At 43.4% G+C, this 20,289-nt stretch overlaps 2 long non-coding RNA genes across 2 annotated transcripts; both read right to left on the reverse strand.

The window, feature by feature from the left end:
- Positions 1–6,548: 6,548 nt before the first annotated feature.
- On the reverse strand, positions 6,549–17,411 carry LOC121561940. The gene is made up of 3 exons (XR_006659333.1): positions 17,160–17,411; positions 6,723–6,862; positions 6,549–6,650 (listed from the first exon to the last, which is right to left on the reverse strand). It is a non-coding gene; the product is annotated as an uncharacterized LOC121561940 (long non-coding RNA).
- A 65-nt stretch (positions 17,412–17,476) lies between these two features.
- Positions 17,477–19,212, reverse strand: LOC123486307. Its single transcript, XR_006659332.1, has 3 exons — positions 19,089–19,212; positions 17,605–17,688; positions 17,477–17,516 (listed from the first exon to the last, which is right to left on the reverse strand). It is a non-coding gene; the product is annotated as an uncharacterized LOC123486307 (long non-coding RNA).
- Positions 19,213–20,289: the final 1,077 nt, after the last annotated feature.

Here is a 20,289-nt window from a genome sequence, read left to right on the forward strand (position 1 = left end):
AATACGTTAGAAAGTTTGATCTGCTGAAGGGATATTGGCAGGTCCCTCTAACTCAGAGCGCCAAAGAGTTGTCTGCTTTTGTCACTCCTGACGGTTTGTTTTCCTACCTTTGTCTTCCGTTCAGGTTATGAAATGCTAAGATCTTTTTTGGTCTCTTCACCAGTGCTAACTGCTCCAGACTTCTGTCGTCCATTTGCTTTGTACACCGACTCCAGCGATGTAGGAGCAGGGGGAGTTTTCCCCCTTGAAATCAGACATATCTGCAGTATGGACAACTTGGTTGCTGATTGTCTTTCAAGGGTGGGCAGTCAATACATTTTGTGTTTAGCCAGTGTGTAGCTCTGGCTCACAATTTATTGACTGCACGTTTTGCCGTTTTGGGCATTCGTTTTGCTTTGGTTAAGAGTTATAGAAACGTACGTGATTTTACCTCTGTTTCTCAAAACTTCTGTGTTTTAGGCAACTAAATAAAAGTTAAGGGGAAAAAAGTGTCTTTTTTGTCTTGTCTTTAAGTGTTGACAGGCAGTAGACACCATGTTTATATTGAAGGAGGCGATTATTAAGTTGATCATATTGTGAGAGATGGAAGAAACTTTCTGTTGGTTGTGAGCAAACTTGTCTTAATGGGTAACGTGTTACAGGCTTTGGTTTTTCCATTTCTATTTTGAGGTTGGATGTTAGAACATGTAGCACGGGTGGTGCACCGATTGGTGGCACCTCATTAGTCAGTATGTCTTACACCTTCTTCTTCTATGGTATCTTGGCGATCACACAATTGAATGTGTATCCCGCCACCTACTATGCGGGATGGAAACAGGATTCCCCTGAAAAAAACTGAACTACCAAAAAACGACCAAAAAATGAATAAATCTAATAAATCAAACAACTTTTCTGTTAAAAATATATAAATAAAACAGATCTGATCCCTACACAGGCTCAAGGGGAACATGGGAGCGCGGGTCTTCCGGCTCCAGTACAACCTTGTAAGTCTTTCGATGTAAAATCCTTGAGTCCCAAAAACCTTTCTGCTGCAGCCACAATAATGTCCAGTTTCTTCGACTTCTTTGAGACTTGTGCCGTACAGTTTATAACTGTGGCAAGGAACGCAACAAAATCCAACTTTTTAACACACAGGGTATGTTTTGTCTGGCAGCAAACATTTACTACATGCTGTGGTGTATCCACTACCATCTCTTCACTAGCATCACTTGTTTTCTCAATTATTTTAATTGCCTCCACATAGGAGATTCGATTGACCGCTCTAACTTTTGCCACCTCAATCTCCTTCACCCTTACACGTCACTCCAGGAACTCAGGATCATGATCCCCACCACAATTGCAACACCGTCGTCCTTCTACACACCTTTCTTCAGTATACTCTGTTCGTCTGCACACACCGTTGAAACATGGCCAAATCCTTTACAATTCTTAGACTGCAGTGGTTTGGGAACGAAAGCTCTTACAGCGTATCTTACATAACCAAGCTTCACATACGCAGGTATTTGCTCTTTATCAAAAAACAACAGGACCGACAGACTTTCTTATTTTTCTCCATTCACCCAGCGGGTCAGACGCCGAGCACCAACCACACCAGGAATTGTCTTCAGGTATTCAACCTGAACATCTGTTATCACCCCTGAGATGACTCCTTTGATGGATGCTCTACTCCGAAGTTCAAAACATAAAACTTCTGTTGTCCGGATTCTTTTGAGGCCCACTACAATCTTCATCTGCTCTTCAGAAATACAATTAATCAAAATAAGACCACTCCTGGTCACTCTGACAGACTCCACTTTTCCCAGCGCATACTTCACCATTTTTGACACCTCAAACGTGTTTCCCATATCCTTACTCAACAAACACATCCCAACAAGAAGCGATTCATTATCATTTACACACGTATCCTCCACTCCAGTTTTAGACAATTTCCTTTTTGTTCCAGTTTTCGATACTACTATTGTCCATTCAGAACATTCGTCTTCACCATATTTACTCGACGCGCTGCTTAATTCGAACTCACCATGTGTTACACCTGTGCTGGCTTGTCCATCTCATTAGTTGAAGGTGTTGGCCCAGTGCTCCAGTTGTGTTGAGAGATGTGGAGGGTCAACACCTTTAGTTGGTGCTCCCTATTTGATTTCTATGAAAACATGCCTTTGTCTGATCTTCCCTGATTTCGTTTTGCTCCACTTTTTGGTTTGCTTCCTGTCTTTCAGTTTGGGTTTTTTCTTTTGTTTGCCTCTTGGGCAATTTTAGTGGGCGCTCATGGTGGGTGTCTTCTAGGTTCCAGTTTTTGTTGCTAGTCAACTTCCAGTGGACATCTCCATGAATGTTTTTCAGAACCCCTCCTAAAAAGCACCGGTTTCTTTTTGGTTGTGGTCAGTGACTCTTTGTTAGTTCCCCTTCTATTTGATCTACATTATTTGGTTTTCTTGCTGGGGAATATAAAAGTGGTTCTGGATTCTGGATGGCCAGATTGCTAGTAAGAATTACAAGAAACTGCCATGTGGGGAGTGGCTTGTTTCATCTTGTCATTCATACCGTGTCTTGTTTTGAGGTGTTTTGACTGACTTCACGTCAAAACTTACAGTGAGGGAAAAAAGTATTTGATCCCCTGCTGATTTTGTACGTTTGCCCACTGACAAAGACATGATCAATCTATAATTTTAATGGTAGGTTTACTTGAACAGTGAGAGACAGAATAACAACAAAAAATCCAGAAAAATGCATGTCAAAAATGTTATAAATTGATTTGCATTTTAATGAGGGAAATAAGTATTTGACCCCTCTGCAAAACATGACTAAGTACTTGGTGCCAAAACCCTTGGCCACCAGGTTTGCACACATCTCAGGAGGGATTTTGTCCCACTCGACTTTGCAGATCTTCTCCAAGTCATTAAGGTTGAGGCTGACGTTTGGCAACTCGAACCTTCAGCTCCCTCCACAGATTTTCTATGGGATTAAGGTCTGGAGACTGGCTAGGCCACTCCAGGACCTTAATGTGCTTCTTCTTGAGCCACTCCTTTGTTGCCTTGGCCGTGTGTTTTATGTCATTGTCATGCTGGAATACCCATCCACGACCCATTTTCAATGCCCTGGCTGAGGGAAGGAGGTTCTCACCCAAGATTTGACGGAACATAGCCCTGTCCATCGTCCTTTGATGCAGTGAAGTTGTCCTGTCCCCTTAGCATAAAAACAACCCCAAAGCATAATGTTTCCACCTCCATGTTTGACGTTGGGGATGGTGTTCTTGGGGTCATAGGCAGCATTCCTCCTCCTCCAAACACAGCGAGTTGAGTTGATGCCAAAGAGCTCGATTTTGGTCTCATCTGATCACAAGACTTTCACCCAGTTCTCCTCTGAATCATTCAGATGTTCATTGGCAAACTTCAGACAGGCCTGTATATGTGCTTTCTTGAGCAGGGGGACCTTGCGGGCGCTGCAAGATTTCCGTCCTTCACGGCGTAGTGTGTTACCAATTGTTTTCTTGGTGACTATGGTCCCAGCTGCCTTGAGATCATTGACAAGATCTTCCTGTGTAGTTCTGGGCTGATTCCTCACCGTTCTCATGATCATTGCAACTCCACGAGGTGAGATCTTGCGTGGAGCGCCAGGCAGAGGGAGATTGACAGGTCTGTTGTGTTTCTTCCATTTGCGAATAATCGCACCAACTGTTGTCACCTTCTCACCAAGCTGCTTGGCGATGGTCTTGTAGCCCATTCCCTGACATCCTTGGAGTGCTCTTTGGTCTTGGCCATGGTGGAGAGTTTGGAATCTGATTGATTGATCGCTTCTGTGGACAGGTGTCTTTTATACAGGTAACAAGCTGAGATTAGGAGCACTCCCTTTAAGAGTGTGCTCCTAATCTCAGCTCGTTACCTGTATAAAAGACACCTGGGAGCCAGAAATCTTTCTGATTGAGAGGGGGTCAAATACTTATTTCCCTTATTAAAATTGTTGTTATTCTGTCTCTCACTGTTCAAATAAACCTACCATTAAAATTATAGACTGATCATTTCTTTGTCAGTGGGCAAACATACAAAATCAGCAGGGGATCAAATACTTTTTTCCCTCACTGTATATGGGTAAAATTTGCTATCTAACCAACAACAGTAACGATGTACAGTACATTGACATTTTAGTCATTTAGCAGACGCTCTTATCCAGAGCGACTTAGAGGAGCAATTAGGGTTAAGTGCCTTGCTCAAGGGCACAGCGACAGATTTTCCACCTAGTCGGCTCGGGGATTAGAACCAGCGACCTCTTGGTTACTGGCACAATGCTCTTAACCACTAAGCTACCTGCCGCCCCTGTACCAGTCAAAAGTTTGGACACCTACTCATTCAAGGGTTTCTCTTTGTTTTTACATTGTAGAATAATAGTGAAGACATCAAAACTATTAAATAACACATATGGAATCATGTAGTAACCAAAACAGTGTTAAACAAATAAAAACATATACATATTTTATATTTGAGATTCTTCAAATAGCCACCCTTTGCCTTGATGACCGCTTTGCACACTCTTGGCAGAATTGGTGGAATTGTATCAAACCCATGGTTTCTATGTGTTTGATGCCATTCTACTTGCTCTGTTCCAGCCATTATTACTAGCCGTCCTCCCCTCAGCAGCCTCCACTGATGTATATACTTTTATATGAATCATACATGAATCTCACACACACCATGCCTAAGGCTGTCTCTCTGATTTCTGAGGTCATTGCCACCTGTCCTACTGTAGTCAATGATTAGTCCCAGTTAGTTTAGTAACAAAATCATAGACACTGTTTTCATAACTGATGGTTATTTATGATCCAACCCTTCATTCTGGTGATGTCACCGCAAAGAGGTTAAAAATATGAGTTAAAATGGAAACAGTAACATTCACACTCTATCCATAAGTGGCAGAGAAGTGTCTTGTCCTTCTAGATTCCATGTGAATATTAAATAAAGTATAAAACAGGTTTCTTGTCCTTCTAGATTCCATGTGAATATTAAATAAAGTGTAAAACAGAGGTGTCTTGTCCTTCTAAAATCTATGTTAATATTAGATCAAGAATAAAGCAGAGAGGTGTCTTGTCCTTCTAGATATCATGTTAGATAAAACAGAGTACAGAACAATAATGTACTAGACAGGAAGTGTCTTTAATCTAGGTTAAATGATTTATTAAAATAGCAGGACGTAGACATTGTTTATGTTCAGTATGATAAAAGCACAAGAAGCAAACATACAGTATATCTGAAACATATACAGTCATTTCAAATATATTTAGTACTGTAAAACAACAGTAATTGATTGACAGCGGCTATTGAATGATATACCCCTATTATACAACTCATTGTTTGACATATGAATAAATGATTGTGTCAGCTTGTGTAGAGGACATGTGTCGGTCATGATTGGTTGCTCATGGTCACGTGATGAGGTAGCCCCGCCTGCAACTTCAAAATCAGTGTCTCGGCCCAAAAGGGAATTTCCTCTAACTAAGAGGTTGTTTTCTCCCGTTGGAGACTCAGGTTCAGATCAGTGTGTGTGTGTGTGTGTGTTTGTGTGTGTGTGCGCGCGTCTGAATATGTGTTTGTCTCCTACCTGTAGTTCAGAGTACCATTCTACCAAATCACACCAGTCTTCAGACCATCATTAACAAAAAGTAGATTAATCAGCAGTGCAGAGAAATTACCTATGACAAGCATATTTCTCACAGATCCATTTTTGTGAAAATGAACACTTATAATCCCTCCATACTCCTTGGCCTGGTGACATGTAATAGATTTCCCCACAGTTCTCCAATCCACCACCACCAGGCTCTCCACTCCTCCAATAGCTGCAGTAGAAACAACAGAGTTAGACTAGCCTCTCTCTCAGAACCTAGAGTATGAACAACACAGAGAGTCAGTCCTACTCCTTACACTGTGGTCAGTGTTATTACAGCAGTAGTCTATTACCTTGGGGTGGTCAGTGTTATTAGAGCAGTAGTCTCTTACCTTGGGGTGGTCAGTGTTATTATAGAGCAGTAGTCTCTTACCTTGGGGTGGTCAGTGTTATTATAGAGCAGTAGTCTCTTACCTTGGGGTGGTCAGTGTTATTAGAGCAGTAGTCTATTACCTTGGGGTGGTCAGTGATATTAGAGCAGTAGTCTCTTACCTTGGGGTGGTCAGTGTTATTATAGAGCAGTAGTCTCTTACCTTGGGGTGGTCAGTGTTATTAGAGCAGTAGTCTCTTACCTTGGGGTGGTCAGTGTTATTAGAGCAGTAGTCTCTTACCTTGGGGTGGTCAGTGTTATTATAGAGCAGTAGTCTCTTACCTTGGGGTGGTCAGTGTTATTAGAGCAGTAGTCTCTTACCTTGGGGTGGTCAGTGTTATTAGAGAAGTAGTCTCTTACCTTGGGGTGGTCAGTGTTATTAGAGCAGTAGTCTCTTACCTTGGGGTGGTCAGTGTTATTATAGAGCAGTAGTCTCTTACCTTGGGGTGGTCAGTGATATTAGAGCAGTAGTCTCTTACCTTGGGGTGGTCAGTGTTATTAGAGCAGTAGTCTCTTACCTTGGGGTGGTCAGTGGGGTGCCGTCCACCCATTTCCAGGTCCCCTCAGTAACAGAGTCAGTCAGACCAATCCAGGCAAAAGTGACTGCTTCAAACCCATTGATGAATGCCTGTTGTGGCACAGAAAAAGCATTGTCAATAATACATGATAAATACAGTAGTTCTCTCTGTCTGTCTCTCACCTGTTCCTCTTCACTGTTAATGATCAGCAGGTCTGCTCCTCTCTCCAGACAGTCCTGTCTACTCTCAGTCCAGGATTTCCTCTAAGTAGAGAGGTAGTAACAGCTGCAGCCAAACCTTCTCCATCCTTCAGGACAGGACCCTAGAAGTTTGACATTTTTACTATCTTTGACACTCGAATGTTACAAAAAAGAATGTATGAAAAATAAAAAAAGGACATGACATAGAAAAGTAAAAATATTTAAATAAAATATTCTAATAAACTCTTCCAATGAGCTGATTGAGATGTCACCTTGCAGCTTTAGGTAATAATTCAAATGTTCTGGGGATATCACAGAGCAATTGTTTGTGTGAATTGCCTGTTTGCCTATAGCTTTTACACTGAACAAAAATATAAACGCAACATGCAACAATTTCAAAGAATCTACTTAGTTACAGTTTATAAGGCAATCAGTCAATATTGCCCCACTCCACATCAATGGCTGTGCAAAGTTGCTGGATATTGTCGGGAACTGGAACACACTGTTGCACACGTCGATCCAGAGCATGAGTATTCAGTCCTTGGAAGAACTGGGACATTTTCAGATTCCAGGAATTGTGTACAGATCCTTGCTACATGCAGATGAGCTTCCCTGAGACGATTTCTGACAGTTTGCGCAGAAATTATTTGGTTGTGCAAACCCACAGTTTCATCAGCTGTCTGGGTGGCAGGTGAAGAAGCCAGATGTGGAGGTCCTGAGCTGGCGTGGTTACACGTGGTCTGCGGTTGTGAGTCCGTTTGGACGTACTGCCAAATTCACTAAAACGACATTGGAGGTGGCTTATGGTAGAGAAATTAACATTCAATTATCTGTCAACAGCTCTGGTTGACATTCTTGCAGTCACCATGCCAACTGCATGCTCCCTCAAAACATGTGAAGAGTCGTCGTCGTCGGGTGAGGTTGTGTCTCTCTCTGGCGGGAGGTAAGCTTGGCTTATATGGCTTATATACATAGTTTGGGCTTTGTCGAGTAAAGCTTAAACTATGTATTTAGATTGTAGTTAGGTATTGTAGGTAGTTATCGTGGGTTGTTGTATGTAATTATTGTAGGTTAGTATTGTATTCGGCTGAGCCCGGTGAAGCACGAATCTAGCTAACCCACTACCTGGACTAGCTAGCGGGTAGCTACTGGTAACTATTAGCAACTGTGGATAGTTGTTTCACGCCTGAGAGTACCTGTAATTACGCCAGCTAGCTGCCTACAATAATTACATACAATAATGCCTACCATTCAGCTGTTTTTCTAACCTCATTGTCTGAAGCGTTAACGTTAGGTAGTAAGTGGCTACTGTGCTTGAAATTTAGCTAGCTTGTTGCTACCTGGATAGCTACTAAACAATAGCTGGAACGACCTAGCGAACAGAGCCGAACTGGCTGAGTCAATTCAGTGGCTAGCTTTGCACTTGGCTAGCTAACAGTAGCTGCTAGGGGTAAGTTATAACCTACATTTGTGTTTTGTTTTTACATACTGGTAGCCAGAGTCGTTCAAGGGAATTCAGGACATGGGTGACTAGTTAACGTTAGCTTGGCTCTCTCTGTGTGTTCGTGCCGTGGGAGGAGGGGTTTCTTCTTTGTCTGAAAGCAATGGCTAGCTAGTATGCTAACTATTCTAGCTTTCTAGCTAACCCTCCAGTCCCTCGACTTATTGGCGCTGACGGAAACATGGATTACCACTGAAAACACTGCTACTCCTACTGCTCTCTCCTCGTCTGACCATGTGTTCTCGCATACCCCGAGAGCATCTGGTCAGCGGGGTGGTGGCACAGGAATCCTCATCTCTCCCAAGTGGACATTCTCTTTTTCCCCTGACCCATCTGTCTATCTCCTCATTTGAATTCCATGCTGTCACAGTCACTAGCCCATTCAAGCTTAACATCCTTGTCATTTATCACCCTCCAGGTTCCCTTGGAGAGTTCATCAATGAGCTTGACGCCTTGATTAGTTCCTTTCCTGAGGAAGGCTCACCCCTCACAGTTCTGGGTGACTTCAACCTCCCTACGTCTACCTTTGACTCATTTCTCTCTGCCTCCTTCTTTCCACTCCTCTCCTCTTTTGACCTCACCCTCTCATCGTCCTCCCCTACTCACAAGGCAGGCAATACGCTTGATCTCATCTTTACTAGATGCTGTTCTTCTACTAATCTCACTGCAACTCCCCTCCATGTCTCCGACCACTACTTTGTATCCTTTTCTCTCTCGCTCTCCTCCAACACTACTCACTCTGCCCCTACTCAGATGGTAATGCGCCGTCGCAACCTTCGCTCTCTCTCCCGCTACTCTCTCCTCTTCCATCCTATCATCTCTTCCCTCTGCTCAATCCTTCTCCCTCCAATCTCCTGATTCTGCCTCCTCAACCCTCCTCTCCTCCCTTTCTGCATCCTTTGACTCTCTATGTCCCCTATCCTCCCGGCCGGCTCGGTCCTCCCCTCCTGCTCCGTAGCTTGATGACTCATTGCAAGCTCACAGAACAGGGCTCCGGGCAGCCGAGCGGAAATGGAGGAAAACTAGACTCCCTGCGAACCTGGCATCTTTTCACCCCCTCCTCTCTACATTTTCTTCATCTGTTTCTGCTGCTAAAACCACTTTCTACCACTCTAAATTCCAAGCATCTGCCTCTAACCCTAGAAAGCTCTTTACCACCTTCTCCTCCCTGCTGAATCCTCCTCCCCCTCCCTCTCTGTGGATGACTTCGTCAACCATTTTGAAAAGAAGGTTGACGACATCCGATCCTCGTTTGTTAAGTCAAATGACACTGCTGGTCCTGCTCACACTGCCCTACCCTATGCTTTGACTTCTTTCTCCCCTCTCTCTCCAGATAAAATCTTGCGACTTGTGAAGGCTGGCCGCCCAACAACCTGCCCACTTGACCCTATCCCCTCCTCTCTTCTCCAGACCATCTCCGTTGACCTTCTCCCTTACCTCACCTTGCTCATCAACTCATCCTTGACCACTGGCTATGTCCCTTCCGTCTTCAAGAGAGCGAGAGTGCAAAGAGCCTTGGCGTGACCCTGGACAACACCCTGTCGTTCTCCACTAACATCAAGGCGGTGACCCGATCCTGTAGGTTCATGCTCTACAACATTCGGAGAGTATGACCCTGCCTTACACAGGAAGCGGCACAGGTCCTAATCCAGGCACTTGTCATCTCCCGTCTGGATTACTGCAACTCGCTGTTGGCTGGGCTCCCTGCCTGTGCCATTAAACCCCTACAACTCATCCAGAATGCCGCAGCCCGTCTGGTGTTCAACCTTCCCAAGTTCTCTCACGTCACCCCGCTCCTCCACACACTGCACTGGCTTCCAGTTGAAGCTCGCATCTGCTACAAGACCATGGTGCTTGCCTACGGAGCTGTGAGGGGAACGGCACCTCCGTACCTTCAGGCTCTGATCAGTCCCTACATCCAAACGAGGGCATTGCGTTCATCCACCTCTGGCCTGCTGGCCTCCCTACCTCTGCGGAAGCACAGTTCCCGCTCAGCCCAGTCAAAACTGTTCGCTGCTCTGGCACCCCAATGGTGGAACAAGATCCCTCACAACGCCAGGACAGCGGAGTCACTCACCACCTTCCGGAGACACTTGAAACCCCACCTCTTTAAGGAATACATGGGATAGGATGAAGTAATCCTTCTAACCCCCCTTACCCCACCCCCCACATATATATATATATATTGTAAAGTGGTTATCCCACTGGCTATAAGGTGAATGCACCAATTTGTAAGTCGCTCTGGATAAGAGCGTCTGCTAAATGACGTAAATGTAAATGTAATGTGACATTTATGGCATTGTGTAGTGGACAAAACTGCACATTATAGTGGCCTTTGATTGTCCCCAACACAAGGTGCACCTGTGTAATTATCATGCTGTTTAATCAGCATCTTGATATGCCACACCTGTCAGGTGGATGGATTATCTTGGCAAAAGAGAAATGCTCACTAACAGTGATGTAAACAAATGTGTACATACAGAACATTTCTGGGATCTTTTATTTCAGCTCATGAAACATGGGACCAACACTTTACATGTTGCGTTTATATATTTTTTTCTTCAGTGTATGTGTGACATTTTCACATTAAATGTAACTTTTGCAATTACTATTTAATCACACATTCAATAAGTGAGTAGCTTTGCACGAGCCTTGGCTTGAGAGAGTCCGGAACAGCTCATAGGATCTAGGCTCCTGCTCCTGTTTCTGTAGCGTGACCATAGTCACCAAGAAAACAATTGGTAACACACTACGCCGTGAAGGACTGAAATCCTGCAGCGCCCGCAAGGTCCCCCTGCTCAAGAAAGCACATATACAGGCCCGTCTGAAGTTTGCCAATGAACATCTGAATGATTCAGAGGAGAACTGGGTGAAAGTGTTGTGGTCAGATGAGACCAAAATGGAGCTCTTTGGCATCAAGTCAACTCGCCGTGTTTGGAGGAGGAGGAATGCTGCCTATGACCCCAAGAACACCATCTCCACCGTCAAACATGGAGGTGGAAACATTATGCTTTGGGGGTGTTTTTCTGCTAAGGGGACAGGACAACTTCACCGCATCAAAGGGACGATGGACTGGGCCATGTACCGTCAAATCTTGGGTGAGAACCTCCTTCCCTCAGCCAGGGCATTGAAAATAGGTCGTGGATGGGTATTCCAGCATGACAATGACCCAAAACACACGGCCAAGGCAACAAAGGAGTGGCTCAAGAAGAAGCACATTAAGGTCCTGGAGTGGCCTAGCCAGTCTCCAGACCTTAATCCCATAGAATATCTGTGGAGTGAGCTGAAGGTTCGAGTTGCCAAACATCAGCCTCGAAACCTTAATGACTTGGAGAAGATCTGCAAAGAGGAGTGGGACAAAATCCCTCCTGAGATGTGTGCAAACCTGGTAGCCAACTACAAGAAGCGTCTGACCTCTGTGATTGCCAACAAGGGTTTTGCCACCAAGTACTAAGTCATGTTTTGCAGAGGGGTCAAATACTTATTTCCCTCATTAAAATGCAAATCAATTTATAACATTTTTGACATGCGTTTTTCTGGATTTTGTTGTTGTTATTCTGTCTCTCACTGTTCAAATAAACCTACCATTAAAATTATAGACTGATCATGTCTTTGTCAGTGGGCAAACACACAAAATCAGCAGGGGATCAAATTCTTTTTTCCCTCACTGTAACAGAAACTCAGATTTGTTGTGTGCAAAAATATGTGAACCCCTTCAGTCAATAGCTTGTGGCACCTCCTTTAGCAGCGATAACTTGGACTAAACGCCTCCTATAGCCAGTAATTAGTCTCTGACATCTCATTTGAGGGATTTTTGCGCACTCCTCCTTACTCAGCATCTCGATTGGATTTACATTTTAGTCATTTAGGTCAGGACTTTGACTTGGCCAATCCAAAACACAAATCTTCTTTCTCTTGAGCCATTGTTTGGTAGATTTGCTTTTATGCTTTGGGTCGTTGTCTTGTTGGAAGATCCATTTTCGGCCCAGCTTTAGATCCTTGACTGATGGCCTGACCTTCTGTTCAAGAATCTCCTGGTATACCTCAGAATTCATGGTTCCCTTAATGATGTGGAGTTGTCCAGGTCCAGAGGAGGAAAAGCAGCCCCATATCATGACATTCCCACCACCATGCTTGACCGTTGGGTTAAGGTTATTTTAGTGGTAGGAGGTGTTGGGTTTTCACCAAACATCGCGGGGTGTTGATTGTGACCAAAAAGGTCAATTCTGGACTTGTCGGTCCAGAGAATGGACTTCCAGAAACCTTCAGGTTTGTCAAAGTGGTCCATGGCAAAGTTAAGATGGGCAGTTTGGTTCTTTGTTGACAGCAGAGGCTTCTTCCTAGCAACCCTCCCATGAATGGCATTTCGATTCAGTAATCTTATTGTTGAAGCATGCACAGTTATCTGAGAAGCAGCTAGGGAGGTATGCAAATCTCTACGATGTTTGGGTTGGCTTTTACCTGATTTATGATTGTTCTTGTGGACCTTGGGGATAAGTCCATCCACTCCTAGGCCGAGTTGCTGTCATGTTAAATGCTCTCCATTTGTAAATGATTTGCCTCAGTGGACTGATGGAGCTCAAATCTTTTTTAGATGATTTTATAGCCTTCCCCAGACTCATGTGCTCTCACTACCCTCGTCCTGATGTCCTCAGATCTCCTTTCCTCTCGGCATGGAGTGCTTTGCATTCACCTGGATGAGTAACACCAAAACTGACCAGGTTTCTATTTATCAGTAACCCGCCCAAACTCTTTCCTAATGATCTCTCCTTTGATTGGTTCATTTGGTTGCTAACTATTTACCCACCTGATTCTACTTACCTACTTCATTTAATCCCCAAAAAATTTTTTAAAAAATTTTTAGTCATTTAGCAGACGCTCTTATCCAGAGCGACTTACAGTTAGTGCATACATTTTTATTTTATTTTTTATACTGGAATCGAACCCACAACCCTGGCGTTGCAAACACCATGCTCTACCAACTGAGCTACATCCCTGCCGGCCATTCCCTCCCCTACCCTGGACAACGCTGGGCCAATTGTGCGCCGCCCCATGGGTCTCCTGGTCGCGGCCGGCTACGACAGAGCCTGGATTCAAACCAGGATCTCTAGTGGCACAGCTAGCACTGCGATGCAGTGCCTTAGACCACTGCGCCACTCGGGAGGAAATCAATGCAACTTGGGGTTCACTTATTTTTGCACCTGCACTAATTCCTTTTAAATTGTGTTTTTCTACTACAGGCATGATTTCCTCTACACCAACATATGGTACTGGTAAATATAAACCTGTTATGTCAGATAAAAAAAGACTGGTTCTGATTAAATGAAGATTCCATGGTAAAAACAGAAAAATCTGTAATTGCACAAGGGGTTCACATACTTTCAAGCAGCATTGTATGTCTTGTGTCTGTGTAGTTGTGCATATACCTTCGCACTTTCTCCACATTTTGTTACGTTACAGCCTTATTCTAAAATGTGTTAAATTGTTTTTTTTTACCTCATCAATCTACACACAATACCCCATAAATGACAAAAGGGAAGGAAAATAAAATTTGTAGACATTTTTGCTAATTTATTTAAAATAAAAAACAGAAATATCACATTTACATAAGTATTCACACCCTTTACTCAGTATTTTGTTGAAGCACCTTTGGCAGCGATTACAGCCTCGAGTCTTCTTGGGTATGATGCTACAAGCTTGGCACACCTGTATTTGGGTAGTTTCTCCCATTATTCTCTGCAGATCCTCTCAAGCTCTGTCAAGTTGGATGGGGAGCGTCGCTGCACATCTATTTTCAGGTCTCTCCAGAGAGGTTGGATCGGGTTCAAGTCCGGGCTCTGGCTGGGCCACTCAAGGACATTCAGAGACTTGTCCCGAAGCCACTCCTGCATTGTTTACATTTACATTTAAGTCATTTAGCAGACGCTCTTATCCAGAGCGACTTACAGTTAGTGCATACATACATACTTTTTTTTTTTTTCATTCCCCCCTTGGGAATCGAACCCACAACCCTGGCGTTGCAAACGCCATGCTCTACAAACTGAGCTACATCCCTGCCGGCCATTCCCTCCCCTACCCCTAGACGACGCTGGGCCAATTGTGCGCCGCCTCATGGGTCTCCCGGTCACGGCCGGCTACGACAGAGCCTGGATTCGAACCAGGATCTCTAGTGGCACAGCTAGCACTGCGATGCAGTGCCTTAGACCACTGCGCCAGTGGCTGTGGCTGTGTGCGTAGGGTCGTCGTCCTGTTGGAAGGTGAACCTCGCCCCAGTCTGAGGTTGTGAGCACTCTGGAGCAGGTTTTCATCAAGGATATAAGCACTTTACTCCGTTCATCTTTGCCTTGATCCCGACTAGTCTCCCAGTCCCTGCCGCTGAAAAACAACCCCACAGCATGATGCTGCCACCACCATGCTTCACCGTAGGGATGGTGCCAGGTTTCCTCCAGATGTGACACTTGGCATTCAGGCCAAAGAGCTCAATCTTGGTTTCATCAGACCAGGTAATCTTGTCTTCATGTGCCTTTTACTGAGGAATGGCTTCCGTCTACTATAAAGGCCTGATTGGTGGAGTGCCTCAGAGATGGTTGTCCTTCTGGAAGGTTCTCCCATCTCCACAGAGGACCTATAGAGCTCTGTCAGAGTGACCATCAGGTTCTTGGTCACTTCCCTGACCAAGGCCCTTCTCTCCCGATTGCTCAGTTTGGCCGGGTGGCCAGATCTAGGAAGAGTCTTGGTGGTTCCAAACATCTTCCATTTAAAGAATGATGGAGGCCACTGTGTTCTTGGGGACCTTCAATGCTGCAGACATTTTTTGATACCCTTCCCCAGATCTGTGCATCGACATAATCCTGTCTCGGAGCTCTGCAGACAATTTCTTCGACCTCATGGCTTGGTTTTTGATCTGACGTGTACTGTCAACTGTGGGACCTTATATAGACAGGTGTGTGCCTTTCCAAATCATGTCAAATGAGTATAATTTACCACAGGAAGACTCCAACCAAGTTGTGGAAACATTTCAAGGATACATTTCGAGTCTCATAGCAAAGGGGCTGAATTCTTATGTAAATATGGTATCTGTTTTTTAATTTTTTATAAATTGGCAAAAAAAATCTAAAAACCTGTTTTCGCTTTGTCAAGGGGTATTGTGTGTAGATTGCTGAGGATTTTTTCTTTATTTAATCCAATTTAGAATAAGGCTGTAACGTAACAAAATGTGGAAAAAGGGGTCTGAATACTTTCCGAAGGCAATGTACAGTTGAAGTCGGAAGTTTACATACACTTAGGTTGGAGTCATTAAAACTCGTTCTTCAACCACTCCACAAATTTCTTGTTAACTAACTATAGTTTTGGCAAGTCGGTTAGGACATCTACTTTGTGCATGACACAAGTAATTTTTTCAACAATTGTTTATAGACAGATTATTTCACTTACAATTCACAGTATCACAATTCCATTGGGTCAGAAGTTTACATACACTAAGTTGACTGTGCCTTTAAACAGCTTGGAAAATTCCAGAAAATGATGTCATGGCTTTAGAAGCTTCTGATAGGCTAATTGACATCATTTGAGTCAATTGGAGGTGTACCTGTGGATGTATTGCAAGGCCTACCTTCAAACTCAGTGCCTCTTTGCTTGACATCATGGGAAAATCAAAAGAAATCAGCCAAGACCTCAGACATTTTTTTGTAGACCTCCACAAGTCTGGTTCATCCTTGGGAGCAATTTCCAAATGCCTGAAGGTACCATGTTCATCTGTACAAACAATAGTACGCAAGTATAAATACCATGGGACCACGCAGCCGTCATACCGCTCAGGAAGGAGACGCGTTCTGTCTCCTAGAGATTAACGTACTTTGATGCGAAAAGTGCAAATCAATCCCAGAACAACAGCAAAGGACCTTGTGAAGATGCTGGAGGAAACAGGTACAAAAGTATATATATATCCACAGTAAAACGAGTCCTATATCGACATAACCTGAAAGGCCGCTCAGCAAGGAAGAAGCCACTGCTCGAAAACCGCCATAAAAAAAGCCAGACAACGGTTTGCAACTGCACATGGGGACAAAGATCGTACTTTTTGGAGAAATGTCCTCTGGTCTGATGAAACAAAAATAGAACTGTTTGGCCATAATGACCATCGTTATTTTTGCAGGAAAAGGGGGTCGCTTGCAAGTCGAAGAACACAATCCTAACCGTGAAGCACAGGAGTGGCAGCATCATGCTGTGGCGGTGCTTTGCTGCAGGAGGGACTGGTGCACATCACAAAATAGATGGCATCATGAGGAAGGAACATTATGTGGATATAGCAGCATCTCAAGACATCAGTCAGGAAGTTAAAGCTTGGTCGCAAATGGGTCTTCCAAATGGACAATAACCCCAAGCATACTTCCAAAGTTGTGGCAAAATGGCTTAAGGACAACAAAGTCAAGGTATTGGAGTGGCCATCACAAAACCCTGACCTCAATCCTATAGAAAATCTGTGGGCAGAACTGAAAAAGCGTGTGCGAGCAAGGAGGCCTACAAACCTGACTCAGTTACACCAGCTCTGTCAGGAGGAATGGGCATAAATTCAGCCAACTTATTGTGGGAAGCTTGTGAAAGGCTACCCGAAACGTTTGACCCAAGTTATACAATTTAAAGGCAATGCTACCAAATACTAATTGAGTGTATGTAAACTTCTGACCCACTGGGAATGTGATGAAATAAATAAAAGCTGAAATAAATCACTCTACTATTATTATTTCTTAAAATAAAATGGTGATCCTAACTGACCTAAGACAGGGAATTTTTACTAGGATTAAATGTCAGGAATCGTGAAAAACTGAGTTTAAATGTATTTGTCTAAGGTGTATGTAAACTTCCGACTTCAACTGTATGTGTTTATTTCTCTGTATTTAAAACAGGGCTGTCCTTACCTTTGATATTCCAGTTCAGCCTTTCTATCTCCTTCTGTAGCTGGTCACGCTCCATAGTTCTAGTGTTCAGACTATTTTGTAGCTGGTCTCTCTCTGTGGTCCTGGTATTTAGACTATTCTGTAGCTGGTCTCTCTCGGTGGTCCTGAAATTTAGACTATTCTGTAGCTGGTCACGCTCCATAGTTCTAGTGTTCAGACTATTCTGTAGCTGGTCTCTCTCGGTGGTCCTGGTATATAGACTATTCTGTAGCTGGTCTCTCTCGGTGGTCCTGGTATTTAGACTATTCTGTAGCTGGTCTCTTTCTGTGGTCCTGGTATTTAGAATATTCTGTAGCTGGTCTCGCTCTGCAGTGGCATCTGTAAAAGGGAAAAGTCAATCAAAATGTGTAACTGTCACAACATTGACTACAAATGTTTTAGAAAAAAAAATATATAAAAAACTTACAGGAATCCCACAGGCTTATGATCACAGCCAGTAGAACACACACTGCAGCAACTCTGGAGGGTCTCTTCCACCACTGAAAATGTACTGAATCACAAATTATTAAAGTAAGATCTTTGGTAATGTGTTAATGTGTTTTACTTGTATCATCAGTGCTTTATTTGAGCTGGATCCTGCGGGAACAGGATCCGGCACCTCTCCAGTTTGGACTGATGCGTTACAGAACCTATTTGGCCGGATCCGCTACCTTTCATAGCATGAAAAATGATTGTTAATGTTTGTAATGTAAAAATTATGATTAAAGCGCTCAAAGTATCCTCGTTAATTCTCCTGCCCCCTAAAAGAAAATGCAATGTGAAAACGTAGATTTATCAGCCCGCGCCTGATATTCTGAAAATACTAAACTCTTAACTACTATATTACACATGATGTTATTTCTAAATGGTTCACCTGATATGGATGAAAATACCATCAAATTAAAGCTGACGGTCTGCACTTTAACCTCAGTCATGATTTCAAATCCAAACTTTTGGAGTATAGAGCCATAAGAAGAAATGCTGCACTGTCGAGGACACTAGGTATGGGTAAGGTAGAGGCAGGTAGACTCAATATTAACGGAGGAAACTGTAGATAGGGGTAAGGTAGAGGCAGGTAGTCTCAAGATTTGTGGTCCTCTGTAGCTCAGCTGGTAGAGCACGGCGCTTGTAACGCCAAGGTAGTGGGTTCGATCCCCGGGACCACCCATACACAAAAAAAATGTATGCACGCATGACTGTAAGTCGCTTTGGATAAAAGCGTCTGCTAAATGGCATATTATTATTATTATTATTAACGGAGGGCGCTGTAGGTATGGGTAAGGTAGAGGCAGATAGCCTCAATATTAACGGAGGACACTGTAGATAGGGGTAAGGTAGAGGCAGGTAGACTCAATATTAACGGAGGAAACTGTAGATAGGGGTAAGGTAGAGGCAGGTAGTCTCAATATTAACGGAGGACACTGTAGGTAGGGGTAAGGTAGAGGCAGGTAGCCTCAATATTAACGGAGGACACTGTAGGTAGGGGTAAGGTAGAGGCAGGTAGCCTTGAGGTTACAGTGTTGGGCCTGTAACCGAAAGGTTGCTGGTTCGAATGCTGGAGCAGACAAGGTGAAAAATATGTTGCTGTGCCCTTGAGCAAGGGATTTAATCCTAATTGCTCCAGGGGCGCTGTGCATTGGAGCCATTGTGATCGTTGTCAAGAAGTCACACCCATTCGCGTTCAGAGTGAGAAAGTAAAGGCTATAGAGAAATAATTACGCTCAAATGATGAGGATTTCTATCATCTTTAACAGGAGGAAAAGTAGAATATTAGTCAAAGTAGAAAATATACTGTACCTTTACATCCCATGCTGACAAATCCATTATGATTAGTTCAGTCATTTTGATAACTAGATAAAATTAAATAAACTTTGACACCAGACATAATACTTTAGTAGGGTACTTCCTTACCTGTGGTGAGGGTTGTTGACACCAGCTGACTTTCCTTTCCATTTTCCAGCACAGTGCAGACAGTGACAGAGTACTGAGTACCACCTTGCAGGTCAGAGAGAGTGATGCTGTGTGAAGATGTGGTAGTGATGTGTGGTTCTGTCCCTGGACAGTGGTAGGAGATCTTGTAATGATGTTGGGTTTGGTCCAATCCTGGTGGCTGGCTCCAGCTAACAGCAGCTGATGTGGTGTCCACTGAGTCAACAGTCAGCTGGTCAGGAGCAGGAAGTACTAAGGGGAAATAGATTATTGTCAGAGCTATAGTTTAACTCCAGATATATACTACAGGAGGATTACAGCTTGCAATTCCTTTTGATATGGAAAGAAATAAGGTTAAAAAAAAGTCATAACAAAAAAAATGGTTCTGCAATGTTGAAAATCCAAATAACAAGGTGTGGATACCAAAAGTTGTTTTCAATTTCAACTTATTTCAGAAGAAATAGGGAATTATTTAAGAGCTGAGGAGCTGAGTCAAAGATCCATTTTCAGAAGCTCTGTGCACAGGCATAAAAACAGGTCTAATTTACTTTAAACAAAAGTCCACTGAAGTTAGACTTTGTCCTATTTTGTTCACAAGCTAGGTTGTTTTTCAATGTTTGAGTTTCAACTGCTAGGGAAGAGAAGACTATGCTTCTACTAATCAGACTCAATCTCACAGGCACAAACAGGGTTGGCAGGTCAAGCTAAAATTTCCAGCCCAATGACCACTCAAAACCCACACAAAGGCCTGAAAACTAGCCCCATTTGTTTTTTCACAGCAAGGGAAGAGTTTCCATATTTATACAATAAACCCTTTTCTCATAACGCTAGAGACAATTAAGAATAAATATATTACTACAATTCGGGTTTCCTCAAAATAATAATTATTGCAAGCTCTGACATAATAAAGGAATTTGATTATGTGACAAGAGAAAAGATAATTTGCCCTTAAACTCACCAGATCATTTTCCATCAACGGATGTCGATTTAACTTGTTTGACTGCTATGATTAAGCAATAAGGCATAAGGGGGTATAGTATATGGCCAATATACCAAGGCTAAGGGCTGTTTTTTTAGCATGACACAACGCAGAGTGCCTGGATACTGCAGTTAGCCGTGGTATATTGGCCATATACCACCAACCCCCAAGGTGCCTTATTGCTATTATAAACTGGTTTCCAAC

Source organism: Coregonus clupeaformis, unplaced genomic scaffold (genome assembly GCF_020615455.1).
Source record: "Coregonus clupeaformis isolate EN_2021a unplaced genomic scaffold, ASM2061545v1 scaf1126, whole genome shotgun sequence".
Taxonomy (NCBI): Eukaryota; Metazoa; Chordata; class Actinopteri; order Salmoniformes; family Salmonidae; genus Coregonus; species Coregonus clupeaformis.